Source organism: Lathamus discolor, chromosome 6 (assembly GCF_037157495.1).
Source record: "Lathamus discolor isolate bLatDis1 chromosome 6, bLatDis1.hap1, whole genome shotgun sequence".
NCBI lineage: Eukaryota > Metazoa > Chordata > Aves > Psittaciformes > Psittacidae > Lathamus > Lathamus discolor.
The window spans coordinates 49,885,914-49,898,881 of NC_088889.1; positions in this window are offsets into that span (position 1 = coordinate 49,885,914).

Consider the following 12,968-nt stretch of genomic DNA (forward strand, 5'->3'; position numbering starts at 1 on the left):
ATTAATGTGAAGTCAGAAGGAGAACTGAAACTTGAGTGTTGCTATTATAGGTAGTACAGGTAGATGCAAGAATGTAAGGATGGGAAGGTGGTATTTCCCCAGATAGGCTCTTGGTTTTTAGGCAAGTAAAATTCAGCTTTCATGATGAAGCATTATGCGGTATATTAACTTTTTTTTTTCAATGTGTTTAATTAAAGTTTCACCTCAGTAACTGGAGACTTAACCACTGTAATCTGTTGTAAGTCCTTTTGGAGATGTGAGGAAGTGATTTCAGTGCATTTATGTTACAAAAGTTACCACTAAAAACTTCAAGGAGTTGTGGTGGTTCAGGCTTCCTGGTGATGGCTGTAGAGTTTTCCTTCCATTTGTTAAGGAAAAAAAATCATCAGCATTTTTATCAGACTCATTAGGGATGAGCACAGCTGCAAGAGGATGAGCTGTCGTCTATTGTTCTAGCTTATAAATTAAGCCATTCTTCTACTGCAAGCCTTACCCAAGTATCCCTACAGGCAGAACTGCACAACATTTCACCCTCCTTATTACAGCGCTTCTCCCCCTTGTCTGAGCTGTCTAGAGATTAACAAACCTTTACAGTGGATGGAAAAAATGGATGGAAAAAGGCCTCATTCAGGAAGCTTGTAGAGCTAATTAAAAGTAAGCTGTGTTACGCTGACACCAAAGTTACACAGTGTTTAGAAAGTCTAAAAGCAGAGGTGGAATTCTTAGAAAAGGGAAAATGCTTGTTCTGTATCTGTTTGCCCACCAAGTGACTGGAATGGTAATCACGATATATGATCACATTTATGTTGGAGTCTGTGGAAGTTAATGGGCTTCTGCTGTCTGAAGAAACATGTTAAATTAGATACTTGTGGTTATACTGGGCTGAAGAGGATTGTTAAAAACACTGCTTAGGAGCCTTGCTAGTCTTGTACGCCTAGCCTTACTGTACCTCTTAGTCAAAGCTTTTCTTGCTTGCCTCCAGAGGGTGAAACTCTAAGTAGAACAAGTCATGTTTTACGACTGCAATGGGTAACCTGTGTTCTGTTTCTCTTTTGACAGAGAAACTGAGGGACCACTGGTCTTGAATGAAACTCTGCTCCTTGTATCCGCTCTGTGCGGATGCTTCACATGAACATGATTTGGTCCCTGCAGCTTCCACTACTGAATGAAGATCTGCTGAGTGATATTAAAACAGCGAAGGAGTGTGCATCTCCAATGGGAGGACAGTAGCCCTGGTTCTCATTTACTTCTTGCTGGACTGTTGTGTCAGATCTTAAAAATGTTGATGGTGCTGCAGTTGTTTACCTGTGTTAATATGCAGAGGTATTATGTTTCCCCCCTCCATTATTCTGCCAAGGAAACCAACAAATTCTTCCTTTTGCAGGATTTTTTTGGCTGGCCACTGTACCCAAACTACTGCATGCGTATGGGTACTAAATCCGTGGTATTCTGGATTTAGTACCAGTGTCAGAGGTAAGGAATGGTGGGTGAGAGAAATCAAGGTACATACTTCAGTTGGGTAGGGACATTGCTGGGCTGGACACTAAGCCCCAGAGTACTAAACTCTGCTTCCATGCCCTTGTTACAAAGGCAGCACTTGTGTGCTCCAAATTCATAGAACTGGGTAAGCAATTGCACCTTGAAACATTGTGCTGTCCCCCAGAATAACTGCTCTAAACCTGGTCTCTGATCTACTTGCTGAATCTTGTGTCATGGTACCACAGGGTGCAAAGGGTAAGGAAATCCTTCGAAAGTGCTGCACTGGCATTTACATAGACTGCGCTACTCACGTGTGTGTCATAAGTAGTCCTTGACTTGACTTCAGTGTTTTCTGTGCAGGAGGCTGCCAGCTGTGTCACCTAGTCAAATCATGTCCTTGGCAACTCTGCCATCAGCTTTGAGATAAGGCTGAATAATGTTGATCCAAGCAGATAAGACACAGGTAAAATGAAATATTCCAGGAAAGGTAAACAGAAATGCAGCTGGGGTGCATGCTAAGCGGCTCTGAACATTGTTATAAAACCTCTTTGGGGAAAGGTTTGTTCTTCCCCATCCCTGTGCATGGAGACTCAGCCACTCCCAGTGAGGAGGAGTGCTCCCACGGCCGCTGTGCCCACCACAGCCTCGGGACCAGTGTGGCTGATTGGGCACTAGTCACCATGGACATGCAGGAAGGGAAGGGAGCATGTGCTGGTGGGTTCAGAATCTAAAGACAGAAACAAAGCAAGCAGGTAGAGCTGTGTTTATTTACTGCTCTTGCAGAGGCTGTTGGTTGGAAACAGCCTATTTCCCTATCCCAGCATTTGTATAAGCTGTGTGATCACTTCATGTCATTTAGGCATGATGAGGGGGAAAAATGGTGTATTGCTGGAAGCCTATGGGCTAGCATCTGGAGGAAGCTTTTCAAATGTAGCTGGTCACTCTGGTGTATTCTGACCACTCTGGTGTATTGTAAAGTCCCTAAAAATGGCTGTTTAGGAGAAACCTTAAAACACAAAACAAACCAAAAACCCCAATCAAACAAAACCCCAACAAAAAAACAAATCCCCAAAAGAAACCAAAGGAACACCCCCAAAAACCCCAAACCACCACCAGCAAAACCCCAGAATGATCAATGAATGAATCTTGTTCCAGAAGAGAGCTCTTGGTAGGATTAACCCCCCTCCCCCAAAAAATTGTCTCCTTTATATGCTGAGAAAAATGATCACTGACTGTGGTGTCAGCCCCTGATCAAGCCAACCCCCAAAAGCCAGGCTCTGAGTGTTTACTGTCCACAAGGCTGGCTGCATGCTATCAAATCCTTTTGCTTCAGTAAACTGACATTTTATGTTCTATCTTCCTGTAAGTCTCCTGAGGAGGTGCTGTATCCACAGCTATAGTTTGATTAATGTGACTCGTGGGCTATCCAGCGTGGATCTGGGTGGATTTAAAGGTCTAGGGGCTGGTGGAGGGCTTTGGCTGGAATGGAAAGCTAGGAGCACGTGATTCCTACCAAGGGATGATGCCAGATGGGGTTACATATCTACACAGGCTCTTTAAGGCCTGTTTGCTGAATAACTCTTTTCTTTGAGCTCTGCAGGACAGCTCTGAATTCCCATCTGATACTAAAAATTCAATCATCTGTAAAAGAAACTGTCAATCTATCACACTAGACATGGATTGATGGTGGTTGCCTTTGTTCTATTTAAAATAGCATCCGCATGCAACTGTACATCTGGGAAGCTGGAGCATCATTTTTATAGGTATGTATGGTATTTTATCTTTGCAAGAATGATATACCATAACCGAAACCTGAGCTGGGAATTCTTTTTATTTCTCCACATTGTCCTACTATAAAGTACCACTGTAAGGCTGCCCAGAACATAAAGGTAGAACTTTTCCCTTAAAAAGACCCCACGAATGCATGCCTTCTCCTCAGCTGCAGTTAGCCATATGTGTATGCTCAAACTGAAAGGCGGCATCTTCCAGCTGGGGGGTGGCCTGTGATGATGGAGTGTTACTCCTGTACTACCTTGTGCTGCCTGCTGCTTCAAAGGTTATTTTGAGCAAAATTTTTTTGGCCTGATGTGCAGGAAAAATAGGGACAACACATTAGCAAAATAATTCCTGTATCAATACAACCTGTCTCTCTGCAGGAAGGTTTTCTGAGTAAGGCTCCAGTGTTTTCTCTCCAGGATGTACAGTTCTGCTTCCCCTACAAGTCATCAAGAATGACACATCCATGTAAAATCTTTATTACTCTGGTATAAAAAATGTTTCGAAGAAGGCAGGTGAGCTTAATCTGTATACTTGGAAGTTTGGCCACCTCAGGTTGCTGTGCATGTAATAGATCCAACCAAGTAATGGCTGTTCCCCTCTACTGCTCCCATTGCAAGGCAATTCCACAGCCCTCTCCCTGTGATGGTTACACAGCTTCTCATTTATTCATGGCCAATTCAGGCCAATTTGTTTTATTGGAAGCATCAACCTTTACCAATACATTAAGAGGGGAAAGAATGCCTGAAACTAGACAGCAGTCAGATTTTCTCCTTTGGTCTCATTTAAACAAGTGAAATCCCTCTAGTGTCCTGCCACACTATGGGTTACCTATACCTGTGGTCATCCCTTGAGTCCTTTTCTGCATCTCTTCAGGGCCAGGGAATTGGTTTGGCCAGAACTGTACAGAAGGGATCGCATGTGAGTCTGGTGCAAGGGTTTACGTCTGCCTTCACTTCTAATGCAGACCACAGCTGCACTTTTCTTTTTGCACTGGTGTCGCAGGATTGTCCTGCTAAAGTCTTGCATACTGAGGTCTCCCTACTCTGTTCTTATTAAATAAACTCCCAAATTAAATACTAATTGATTGTATAAATGTCTTTGTGCTTTTGGGCTGCTAGGTTTCACCAGAGCTTCACCAAATCTGTCTGTGCTTTCCTAAGGATTTCTTAGAGAATTCAGAGTAGGCACTTCTGCAGAACCCTACCCACCCTGCGGTGGACCTTCTCCTGGATGCATTTGTGACACTCTTCTCTTGATCCTGAAATTCCTGGCCATTGGAGGAAGTTTTGCATCTGGCAGAAGTAACATTGAAGAACCTTTAAGCTGGCTCTTAATGCCTTTACCTTCTATATGTGAGAGGCAAGTTGCTTAGACCTGCTGTGCTGCTCTCCTGCTCTTTCCCTCAGACAGGCTTCCTGTTTATTTAGACTACTACACGCATAAAGGAAATGTTAACATAACCACTGTTATTGCAAATTACTTTGTCCAGTTACAAAAATCACCCCGCTGCAACTTACTGCCCTAACATTGCTGGCTCCTGCTCTTGGTCACTCAACAAAAGCAAGTTGCTCTTTCCCTCCCCTGGAGCTGCCCATTCTAAAGAATTTGCTGTGAAAGCACAGTCCCTTGCTTGTCCTAGAGGCCTCCAGAGGAAACAATGCCTTTGAACATTAAAAAAACTGAGATAAAGACCTCTCTTTTCTCTTGGTCTGCACAGGATAAAAACAAGTAAAGGATCAAAGAAAAGAATCTGCATTTCTTCACTGCAGGTCACTGCAATCAGATCTTTGAATCACTGGTGCACTACAATGGCAGGGGCACTGGATCATCCTATACAGGAGCTCTGTGTTTTTTCACTGCACATTTATAGATTAAGGTGATACTCTTGGTCCCAGAATCCTTGTTATCCTTTGTGCAAGATAATTCCAGGGAACTTTTCCCTCTCCTGGTTATGATTAGTATTTTCTTCTCGGTGCAGTATGTTGACTAGTCACTGCAGCATTAATGCTTCTTCTCTTCTGCAATATTTGTGTTCGAAAGTAGGGGCTCAGGTGAGATAGAGGCAGTATCTGCTGCTCTCCCCTATTCACCCTCTCCCTTAATGTCACTCTGAGATGGGCTTTGATGCTGCTCAGGACATATCCTATCTGGGACCAAAGGCCAGGCAAAGCCAGGGTAAGAGTTAAGTAACAAAGCACTGAGTTAGCTGACTCTCCAATCTAGCGATCAATAGAGACTTCTATCAGGACCTGCATCTATAATCTCTCTAATACCAAATGCAGCCTGTGAGCTTGAGGCTGTCTGCGTTTCCCCTATTTAAGATGCTTTGCAAGTGCCTGTGACCATACAAAATGAAGTGAGCCTATGTCCTGTGCTGTGATCTAACCTGTGGCAAGTTCCTAGGCTTCTAGTCTCCAGGAATAAGAAAGGACTGTGTGGCTGCACTGTGTCACTTCTGAATAACTGCATTGGGAAGAGCTGACAGTTAGCAAGTACAGCATCAAAATCAATATACGCAGGATGGCACAGGTTAAAACACAAGCAGATGCTTCACAGCATGCACGTGCCTTTATTGGTTATATAATACCCCAAAACTCCAGATGCTTTACAAGGTACAATGCAGGCAGTTTTTCCCCATGTCCTAATCATGGAGGGAAGGCAGGGTGTAGGAAGGAACAATATGATGCTGATGTATCTTCCTGTGGGCATTACAAAAGACAGGGGTTCTTCTGGAAGACTGTGTTTCTGCAGGGATGGATGATTTCAAGAGAGAACAAGGACCTAAGGAACTAGAATAAAAAGCTTGCCATGGGAGTACTAAACGGCAGATGAATGGAGACTTGTGTGAGCTGTGTGACATATTCCTACGTCCTTGTTCTATGGCCAAGAAGGAGCTGGTACCAAAGAAGCAGGCAGAGGCTGTGCTTGCCACGTCTCCAAGATGTAGCAAGGCATGGAGGCAGGCAGAATTCTATGTTCTAGCTTTGATCAGCAATGGCCCTTTAAGGCTGAGCAGGACGTGCAGCATGGACACTGCCCAGTTGAGCCCATCAGCCACGTGAACTGTGTGTGATGGGCAGTGCCAGGCTGGCACAGCAGGAGCCTCCCAATGGCAGAGGGAATCTGACAGAACTTGTTGGCTCCCACCCTGTCTGCTCCCCTTTTCCTTGGGACAAATGAGAAGAACCTGTCTCCCAGTGCAAGATTTTGGGGGTACATGTCAGGGTAAGAGATGCCTGACAGTAAAACTTCCAGATCACCCTGATTTCTGCCTGGGATGCTGCAATGTCAAGTGAAATAACCTTCCAAGCTGGCTCTGGTGCAGAGGTATTTTGCTTTACGTTATTGCTAGGAGCTTTCTTTCTGAGCTCTTTCTGCTTCTCTGCGTTCCTGATCTCTGGCTCTTCGCTCCTTTTTTTTTCCTTGGGCTGGGATGTGTGCTGTCTGCAATGCATCAGGAAGTAATACACAATGAGGAAACTCTCATCATCTGTGCATCAGGGGGAGATTTACTGACTGAGTGCTGAGCAGTCAAGTTATTGATTCAAACCATAGCCCGCTCTCTCTGTCTGCCGCTTGGAGTGGCTGGTTACGTCCTTCTGGTTCACTGCATTTAATCGGATTCCCTGAGCTGCCACGCAGAGGGGGAGAGTTAGAATCAGATCCATCCATGATGTTTGCTTCAAAATCCAGTTCTGTATCCCCTTCTCCATCCATGGAGCAGGCAGATTCCGATGCTCTGGACATCAGCACCAAAGTGCAGCTTTACGGCGTGCTCTGGAAGAGACCCTTTGGGAGGCAGTCGGCCAAATGGTCCAGGAGGTAAGCCACAGTTGCTGAGGGATGCTCAGGTGAAAAAGCCTAAGGGCGCTGCGGTAAGTTAGAGCCTGAGTGCTTGGCTCTTCAAGTGCAGCTAGCCAGGCAGAGACTAGGGGCAAAACTTTGGGCATGGCTTCCCTCCTTTTGTGATGCTTTTCACACATGGCACCCCACTGTGCTTTTCTTTATCTGCCCAGACCCTGTGCTACATGCACCTTGGGGTGGGAATAGGGACTAGCTGCCTCCTCTAGATACTTATGATCGTTTAGTGACAAAAAGGGTCAGCTCATGTATTTTGCCCCCAAAATGCTTGACTTTTTTCACTAGCGCTTGTTAAAGTTCTTTGAGTCCTTTGGGTGTGAGATGGTTAGGCTGAACTGACAGTGCATGTGGGATTGTATGTGCATGTGTACAGTCTGCTGAGGCTTGTAGACCAGTGTCAGTATTGCTGTGCTGTCTCATGGTTGGAACAGCAGAAGCAGACTCACTTCCCTGCGGAGAAGGTGGCTCCAAATTCTCTCCCATCTGGTGTTAGGGAGTTGTAAGCTGCTGCATGTTGTCTCTCAGCAGTCAGGAGGTTTGGAGCTGGAAAGCATTTGCTATAACCTTTTACTGAGGATGGAAGTATGTTCTGTGATGTTGAAATGATGGGTCACTTTGAGGTTAAAGTTGGTGTAGTTGGTTCAAATCACTGAATCTCATGGGAGAGTTTTCTGTTGGCTATCAAAAGGTGAGAGATGACTGCTTATGGATGGTACTCACACAGAAACATGGTACAGCTCTTTCTGGAAGTACACAATCCAATGGATTAAGCCTTCCAGCATTCCTGGATGGCAGGTTAATGTCACTGCTGGTAGACATCATCTGCAAATGATTCAGTTAATGCAAGTTCTTAGCTGCTAGTCTTTTTTCATGCTACCACTGCCAGAGATGAGTTTTGTGATCCAGAACTTGTTGTCACAATCTATTAAACAAGGATAGGAGGACTCACCCACCTTCAGCAGTTTGATACCTGCAGATGAAAAAGGCTGTGACAAAAGCAGAGTAATGTTGTTTCTTCCCCCTCCTCACCTTTCCACTGGGGAAAGGCACAAATGAATCATTAACAAATGACAGCACAGGAAGCCCGAGCTACTTCTGGACCTGAAAGGTGGTTTTGTAAGCCTTGGTAAAGTGTGTCTCAGGGCTGTTTGGAAGGATAAATGAACCTGCATATGAGCAATGTCTGTCAGCTGCCTCTGGTACTTACCCTTGGTGGGTACCTTTTTCTGCAGGCTGCATAGTACACACAACACATCAAATCCATTTCTAGCACCAGCTTTCCCAGTCTTGCTCTGTGTAGTAGCAACAGTGCTGCCCAGTCTGAAGCTGTGAAGATGGCATAGCCTGAGAAATAGTCAAATGTCGTCTGGGAAGCAGTTCTGTGTTTGTGGCCACCTTTGACTTGCGTGCAGGTTTTATTCTGTACTTCCCCCCACAGTGGCCTTTTTCACCCCAGACAGAATTTGTGCTGATGCTCCCTACTCAGCTCCCAAACATTGATATTTAAATGAATTATGTCTGGAAGCTAATGCAGCTGGGTTATGGAAAACAAGTGGACAGATTAAAGGAGGGGAAGGTAATTTGCTATGGAGGAGACATTCTTAAAAGGCTTTCTTCTTCCTAATAAAAATTTCTTGCAGGCAAATGGCTCATGTCTGCTCTCTCTATCATTACTCATTTAGTGCTGTTCTATTCCTAGAAGTCACCCCCATCTTCATCAAGTGGTAAATATTTTAGTGCTAGCAGGTGAGAAGAGGCCTTGGGGCAAGAATGAAGTGGATGGTTAGCTGCAAGCACAGCAGCTGGGGGTCCTGGAGACATGTGGGAGATGAACCCAGGGGATATTTTGTCCTGACAGCTTGGACTGAACAATAGAACTACTCCTTGTTCTAAGGAAAGTCTTTCCAAGCTATGGGAAATAAACCAGCATGTAACAGGAGGATTGACCACATCAGGCCATCAGCCATGAATATGTGGCTGTTGAGATGCATGATGCTTGATCCCATTCATTTGGCTGTAGCAGCAGTGCTGCTGGAGACACAGAGGAAAAAAAGTGAGTGTTTAAGGGAAAGATGGAGCCTGACAGGATAATGGATCAAGGAAAAATGTCCAGGCATGGTGTCCAGTGCTTTGGAAATTGACGTCCTAGGTCTGGGGATTTTGCAGCTTTGACCAGTCAAAGCCTGGGTCACTGCTGGAGTGGCTTTGGAAAGTCATATTCTTGGCCCTTGACTTACGATTCTCCTCTTTCCACCAACTGCATTCCATTCTTCCTTTGAATTTATAACAAGCAATTTAGTCAGTTCCCTACAGTTGCACTGGTACTGCCATCAGCCTGGTGTGGAATGAAATGCACAAGGTACAAACCTGCTCTGGATGTTGCACAAACAGGGAGCTGTACCTTTGTAGGTAGGAAGTGACACATCCTTCCCTGCTGTGAATAACCCCAGCTCTGTATAGGAATGTCAGGTTCTAAGCTGACTGTCACCATTCAGGTGTGAGACTCTGGAGCTAAGGCGAACAGCTCAGTGGTCAGCCAGAGTCAGAAAAGCAAGGTGGGGCATGAGGAATTGAAGGGAGTAGGGAAAAAGTGCCATAAAATATGCTGATACCTCTGAGTAAACCCACCAGAGATGCCAGGTCACTGCTGGAAGGAAGGAAATGCAGCACAGTCAAGAGAAATCTCATCTTCTCTGGGACCAGTCCTGGCTGTGGCACTGCAAAGCAGGCACATAACCTTGTTTTCCAGCAGACTGGTTACCAACAGTCGCTAGATGCGGTCACAGGACAGATGGAAAGGGTAACTGTTTCGGACTGCTTTCTGCTCTAAAAAGCCCCAGAAAGCACGTGGCTGCAGAGCAGTGTGTGCATGAGCAGCACATGGGAGCAGGAGCTGCTGAGGCAGTGGTGCTCTGAGTCAAGCTTCCCTCTTACCCGTCTAAGCTTCCCACTTGGCTGGTTGCTGTCAGGAAGCATCCACCTCTTCCCGCTCCTTGCCTGGCTGCCTGCCTCTCCAGCTGGCAGGCGCCAGGAGGCAGACAGGAAAGCCTGGAGCTGTCAGGAGAGGAGCAATGAGGGACAGGTACTGCGGTCTCTGAGCTGACATGCTGATGAAGATCATTTGCCCATCGTTTTCCTGAGCTGTCCCTAGGGAGAGAGAACCGGGCTGTTCTAGTAACTGGGATTCGCTGCCTGTGCTCCTGGGCCGGTGCCCGGAAAACCACCATTGGAAGGAAGGACCAGTGAGACTGCTGCAGTTTTATAATGTAGATACTTAACTTGGGCCGTTGTCACTTCAAACGCTTTTACGAAGATGAGCTAATTGTTAGTCCTCTGTGACACAAAGCAAGCTCTTTGTACCCAGGTATCTCTACTTGTCCCGTACGGAGTTGTTCTGCCTAATCCTGGCAGACCGTATTGTTTGAGCTAAATGTGGAGTGTGTGCACCAGGTCTTCCCACCTTCATTGCTGCTCTCTAGGCTTTTTGCTGCTTTGCTTTTAAAAATCTTTTCTTTTGGTTCCTTGCTTGTATGCAGAAAGCTTCCCCTGTCTCTCCAGTACTCCCTTTAATTCTGCTGGTGTATCTGTGCCTAATTCAAGTGTGTGTTCAGTGTCTCCTGTCTTAACTGGCTGTATATCCCCATTCGCCCTTGGCCATCTTTTCCCTTTCTGCTGTTACTCACCTGGCTGCTGCTTCAGCCTTCAACTTGCCCTTGAGTCTTGTACCTCTTCCTCCTTCACTCTGTCACTTCATCCCTCTTTTCATCATGCTGCATCAGTTTCCTGGTATTGTTGTATGTAGACTTTGTCCTGAAAGTCAAAGTAGTGATGTTGGTTGCTTGGGTGTTGCCTTCCCGGTAGGGATAGATGAGGGAATAAGTTCTGAGCATAAACATGTACTGTTCATCAGTTAGCCGGTTCTTCGGTGTTTTTCCTTCATTATTTCCTATGGAGTTTTGTTGTTGTTGTATTTTTAACTCTTAGTTTGTATATTTTCATTCCAAATCCCCACAGATTCTCTCTACTTCTGTAAGATCGGGGATCTAAAAGCTCATTAATCCGCAAGAGGTACATTAATTCTCAGAGATCTGTGCTAGGCTTTACTCTTGGTTTTGTTTTGGTTTTCAACTGGAGCATACTATGGGGATATCAGGAGCACTGAGCAGACAAAAAATATGTAACAGACTAAAGCCTGGCTTTAACTGGGGTTAACAGATTAGAAATCACACACAGTTAAAGATCTTTATGTCTTGCAAATGTTGCTCAAGGTTATTCAGCCTGAAAAGGCTATTGAAAGTGACCAACAGACTTTCTCTATTTCATGCGGTGTGTTGATTTTTATACTTTAGTTTTGTATTTATAGCCACAGTATCTGATTCACTCTGACCCACTGAACCAAGCACAGGCCAGGTAGAACTGGTGTTAAAAGGTGTTATTTCTGTATTTGTTATGCTGATGAGGTAACGTGTACCTCTAAAAAATCAAGTTCTCGTTGAACTGAGCACTAGAAACATAATGTGAAGATGCAGTTACTCATAAGAAAACTTTCTAATGGAGTTAATGATCAGAGGTGTGAAGAAAAATGAAACAGGAAGGCTTCTGCTGCTCACACAAGCGATGTGGACAGGAGGAACCAGAAACCTGCCTGTTCTGATATCTGCCTTGGCCAGGGTCAGCTCTGAGCCTGCGGCAGGGGTCGTGGCTGCCTTTGCCATGAAGGCAAATATGTCTGAAAATACCAATCCTTGCTTCACGCTGAGGCGAGACCTCGATGAGTGCACCCTCTCAGCACTGTGTCCCACAGAGATCTGCCTGATGCATCTGCTAAATGGGCTGGTGCCTCAAAGTTGTGTGAGGCCCCCACCTTCTCTGGGATGCTCCTTCCCAACCCTGCCTACTGTCCGGAAGAAACTGTTCTGGTCTCTTATCTGTGACAGTGGCAAGAGATTTAGCATGGAGATTTCCATCACAGGGAAAGAAAGCAGTGCCCCATGGGCAGTCCATCTCCCTGTCCATCTTAGGCACCTCTTACAGAGAGAGTATGGAAAGTCACTGCACGTAGGGTCATGCTGCTTTCCCAGCTGAAGGGACGTTAGAGGCAGCTCCTCTGGGAGGTGCAGTGGCACATGAGCTTGGGCTGGAAGGGAGATGTACCCTGGATGGAAGGTGAATAGTTAAGTGCTCTTACAAGTTACGTAGTCAGGTAACTTGCTGGACACGCTGCACTGTGAATGAGCACTTATTCAGTCCTCTGCCAACTAAATGAGCTCAGTGCAAAAGGATGACTTTTGCACCGAGTTGTGCTGTTCTGTTCAGAGAGATTTTGCCAGGCTGTGGTCCGGAGCAAGAGGGGAGATTAGGCAGTCAACCATGATGTTTTCGGAGTAGCAAATGAGAAGACAGTGTGTCCTGCTGAGAAAGCAAGCTGGTGGCTTCTCCCCACCTTTGATGTCAACATGAATAGGTATAGATAAGGAGGCAAGCAGAAGAAAACAGTTTGGGGCACAATAATTGTTGGTGGTGTTTGTCTATTCTGAGCGTTTCTGGATATAAATATGCACAAGTTCAGTCACTGCCACTCTTAAATGTTTTGGAGCAAGTGCACAATAGGTCCAGAGCTTGAGAGCCTTGAGCTTTCTGCAGGCATTCAGAAACTTTGCTTTGTTCTGTGTCTTTTGGTCCCCCTGTGAGCCCATGGCTCATATTTCCATGGCATTTGACAGTTTCATCTCTGCCAGAGCAATGGCAGCAGAGCAGGAGATGGGAGCTGGTGGAAGTGGTAAAGCTTTCCCCTCAGTGTAATAATGAGAACTATTATTAATAATGAATTATATTATAATTATATAATT